The sequence below is a fragment of the Agrilus planipennis genome, unplaced genomic scaffold (assembly GCF_000699045.2).
Source record: "Agrilus planipennis isolate EAB-ADULT unplaced genomic scaffold, Apla_2.0 scaffold10, whole genome shotgun sequence".
In the NCBI taxonomy this organism is placed as follows: domain Eukaryota; kingdom Metazoa; phylum Arthropoda; class Insecta; order Coleoptera; family Buprestidae; genus Agrilus; species Agrilus planipennis.
Genome location: NW_020442465.1, coordinates 1,435,496 through 1,440,376, shown reverse-complemented (window position 1 = coordinate 1,440,376; position 4,881 = coordinate 1,435,496). Strand labels below are relative to the sequence as shown.

The following is a 4,881-nucleotide window of genomic DNA, read 5'->3' as shown; positions in this document are numbered from 1 at the left end:
AGGAAGGTACTTAGCAATAAATTTTAATGTATAAAATTGTTGATATATTTTGATATTGATGAAGTAATTTTGAAAAACAAATAAGTAAAAAAGAAATGAAAATATTGAAATTTATTATAGTTTTCTTAACAAACAGGCATTTTATTGGCGTTTTAAAAAATCCGCCATTACAATATTATTTTCGCGAACCTCCTCTGCAAACACTGCGAACCCACAGGGGTTCGCGAACCACCGGTTGGGAATCACTGATCTAGACCTTTACCAAAAATTGTAATTTTTGCGTTGTCATAAAAATTTAGTTTTCTCCGTGTAACCTTCTCTTTTCTGCAGGGCCCACCATCCACGTTTCATACCCATACAGAGCCCTTTTTCGTTTTATTAACTCTTATAATAGTCAGACTAATAAAAACGTAACTGCCATAAAATGGTACCCGCAAGTCCCCAAATGTGTACATTCGGTACGCCTCTGCGATGTTCCATACAAGAAGTAATTAACGTTCGGCTTATTAACAATAAATTGTCCTCTTTGTTGTCGACGATGAAATGTGGGTGGGTGGAAGGGAAAAGATATGATGCCACATAACGCGCTCGAAAAGCAAGACGCGACGCCGAGCCAAGATTAGCAGTGCTCATCCTCTAAACGAAGTGATAAGAAATCACCCGTCGCAGTCTCAATTGATAAGGAAGCCGGTAATAGAAAAAAATCGGCCGCTTTTTTAGTTGTCTGCCGGCATTTAACAAACAAATACATAAATATATTTAAAAAATGTCGCCGATTGGTTTGAACAATGATAAGATTGTTAACATTTGTATTAATAGTGAGTGTACAACAACAATTTAAATTACGATTGATAATAATAATAATAATAATAATACATAGCCCCTCCTTGGACAAATCTTGTGACAGTGATCAGTTTCTTCGTTTGGTTAGTGAACAAATCAAAACGGTGAATTAGTGCTTCAATTTTGTGAGAAATATCCGATATATGAAAGGACACAAATAAATGACAGAATAGCAAGTAATTTTTAATTTAATTTTACTTTTCAAAACAAAAATTAAAAGGGGGAAATCTATTAAGATGGCAAATTTATTAACTTGTTAACGATTTTGCGTGGTGTGTGGTATGATTTTATCAAATAAAACCCCAAAAATATTAAAATAAAAAAAATTAATTCGCGGATTCCGTACCGTTCAAAATACGTTAATTATATCGATTTTGGAAGCAAGCACCTCACTTAATGCACTACATTAATATTAAAAAGTACAGTTTCATTTTAGCGTTCAAAATTCGAAGATAATTTAGAAAAAAAAATTGATAAAGTGGGAAGGTCGATAACTCATTAAATGCATTATCATTATTTATTTTTTTTTATAAAATATCAAAAACATTATATAACTTCTTTAGTTCATAGCATTAAAAATAATTTTGTATATTATTTTTCCTAAAATCTGTAAGATGTTTGACGTCTTTATGTACATTTTTTAGAATATTTTATCTTTTCAAAATTGTGATTTACCCCCAGAAGCAACCTCTTTTGAGTGATACCCCACCTGACGCACGAGACGTAACTAGAGATCTTATACAAACTTAACCAAAGTGATTTATTAAACCAAAAGGTCGGAGAAGTTCCTCAAAGTGCTCAAAAATTGTAACTGAAGAAATTATATTTGCCTTTAAATAAAAATTGATGTTGAATACACAATATATTTTAAATAATCCTGGTCCTCCTATGTCAATTCAACGATCCCCATAATTATTTATTATTGGAACGATTTCAAGTAAAAGAGAAAGACCTGTGAAATTTTCCCCATTTAAATGGCAAACCTACTTGAAATTCAGAGGAATGAAATAACCTTTTCTTTTTTAACTGCATCAATTGTTAAGTGTGTACAATTCTTTTAGTAATCACTTTTGGACATATATCCTAGGAACTTTTTGCCCTTTTGATTTGAGTTTCATAAATCAAGTTGGTGCAGTTTTTGTCAGAAAAATCAAATAAGGAAATTTACCCCTGAGCCTTCAAAACTGCATGTTACAAACATTTTTTTATTTTTCAGCGATATTTGTAAAAATTCACCTATCTGAATAATTTTTCAACCTGCAAATTCCGAGTAAGTCACTTATTTCCGGTTAAGTAACACTGAATTAATTGCAGAATTATTTTTGCTGGGTTTTGTTTTGCGAAAATAAAATTAAAATGACAGTGTTATCAAGAAAAAACAACTAATGGAATGTAATTTATATAACACAAAAGGTGATCAGGTTAGGTTACGTTAGGTTCTTTTGCATGATAATACCATGATTTTGATTTCTGGGGGTTATAATAGCATTCCAACAGTAAGTACTATTCAATAGAGAACCATGTAAACTTAAACAATAGTATATTATGTGATATGTAAATAATAAAAGGACATAAAAGTAAGTATAACAAAAACACTGGTATGCAAGGGAAGAAAAAGTAGGGAAAGAGCGAAAATAAAGATAGGAGATGAATGATTAGAAGAAGTGGTTGATTTTAGGCATCTAGAAAATCAGATAAGTCAGGACGGAAGGATTAGTAGGGATATGAAGCAGAGAATAGCGCAGGGTCGAGTCGCCCTTAATAAAAAGAAGTCACTTCCATGCTCGCGAACGATAAATTTAGAAATCAAAAAAGACTGTTAAAGGTGTACGATTGGAGCGTGGCGTTGTACGGGTGCGAAACATGGACGGTAGGCGCGGCAGAGAGGTATTAGAAAGAATAGTAGAACAGAGGACTCTACGGAAATCAATAAAAAAAATAGGCGAGAAAGGTTGGTAGCATACCTTCTCAGGCATGGAGGTCTGGTCGGAGACATATTAGAGACAGAAACAGGAATAAAGAGGAGTAGAGGTAGACCTATATTAAATTGCTGTTCGCAAATAGTTAAGGATGTCGGTTGTTCTAGTTTTAGGGAAATGCGAAGATTAGTTCAGGATAGGTAGGAGTGGAGGTGCGTGTCAAACCAGTCTTAGGACTGACGACCTTATGATGATGATGATGATGATGTCTTCGCACTTTTACAATGAACAAACATCAAAATATCACTGGAATGTTGATTTAAATAATTAATACTTTTTGTTTCTGTAAGAAACATATAATCAACACACTATTGAAAACAACAACTCAGAATGAAGTTGCAAATTGATCTACAAAAGTTTCTATTGAATCTAATGAAAAAACAAAGCTTTACAACATATCGATAATAAGAAACCCAGGAGTGTTTATTTGATGAAAATATATTATGAGTACCATATCGTACAGTTAAGTAGGTAACAAACATTTGCTAAAAAGATATTAATATTTACGTAGCTCACGCAAAATTCGAAGTGCTCCTTTAATTAATTTAACATGCTTATGAAATATAGATAATTGGATATTGATGTCATAATAAAAGATTGAATTTAAGATTAATCACAATTAAATTGTTATCTGTGCACTACAATGTATTAAAAAGAGATAAAAATTTTTTGCTTGTTTATATTTCTATGTTGAGTATTATTTTGAAAAATCTCGATATTTGTATATCAAGTCCGGAGAAAAAGCCCTAATTGGTTGGCAGAACGGAAACAAAAATAATAATACAAATTTGTCCTACGTGATGTCAACTGAGATCATTACATAAATGAATTGAGAGGGAGTCCTTAAATAGAGATCAATGGGTCGTCTTTCTATTCCTTGGCTAGTATTTACGCCAGGGGTTGTCAAAGTTGACCAAACTTCTTCTTTAATTATAAGTATATACATAAGTCTAAATTCTACTTAATTTCAGCATTCAAAATTCTAGTATCACATACATTTTGATATAATTACTCTTTGATTGCAACTTTTACATTTCAAGTGCTATTGAAATTTTTTTTTCATATCCCTATTAAGCCCTTTTCTGCAATAATTTCAAAAGGACTTTACATTTCATTTCAGTGATTTTTCTTGAATTGATTGAATTCTGTCGTGAGCAGTACCTAAGATATTAATATATAATAAGAAAATTATGTCTAGATTTAGCTGTAATAAGGCACTATACAGACGATTTATTATATCTTTTTAAACTCGCAAAAAGTATCATAGTAACACTAACATTATAGGTATGTCGAAAAAAAATTAACGAGATTTGGTATTCCGTAAGTAACTGAAACTCTAATCAGTTTATTAAACAGTAAGTAAGTAAATCACCTTGTAAACAGTGCAGGTAATTTATTTAAAAAATTAACGCTAGCATCTAAAACAGAGTAACATAAATTTTCCGTTTTAATGATCTTAATTACTCTGAAATGGTTGTACTATTACATTATCATTTGGGATTCATAAATCGTATCTAACTTTCCCCAAATTAATCACCCAATAAACAAAAGAAGGAGCGTTGTCGCTAAAAAAATTAATATTTATGCTACAGTGTAAATTTGCATTATTAATATCTAATTCTAATTAATCATTTAAAACTAAATTAAGTATTGGTGTATTTCCAGCGTTTTCACAACAAAGGGTTATAAACTGTCTATAAACATCATTCGTCTTCGTCATTGTTTAACATCAGAATTTTTTTTATGTTCACATGTACGTCTTTTAAAACTACGTCTACTCTGTCCTATATATACATTTCATTACATAAACTGCAGTAAAATTGTAAGCCCCTGACGCACCTGACCGATTTCCCTTATCTGTTTCGTTTTTATTGCTTTTAATGTTTACTTAAAATATTTGTAGAATAAAATGCAATTATTATTATATAAACATGGTTTATTAATTGTATAAACTGCAAGCTTACTTAATAAATCATCAATAATCCTAACATAATAGCTGCTGCAAGTATCCGAATGTTTAAGAATATTTAATTCTCTATTAATCTAAAGTATATGTATT

The 4,881-nt window shown here is 31.0% G+C and overlaps 2 protein-coding genes across 2 annotated transcripts in view; one reads left to right on the top strand and one right to left on the bottom strand.

Moving 5' to 3' along the window:
- Positions 1-4,881, bottom strand: part of LOC108732460 — a 45,263-nt gene that overhangs the window by 15,171 nt on the left and 25,211 nt on the right. The gene's annotated exons all lie outside the window — the stretch shown is intronic.
- The window catches only part of LOC108732459 (contactin-associated protein like 5-1), a 25,920-nt gene continuing 21,632 nt past the window's right edge, over positions 594-4,881 (top strand). The window contains exon 1 of the mRNA XM_018463288.1: positions 594-1,019. The gene's annotated coding sequence lies outside the window, so the exon portion shown is untranslated. The remainder of the gene's footprint in view (positions 1,020-4,881) is intronic.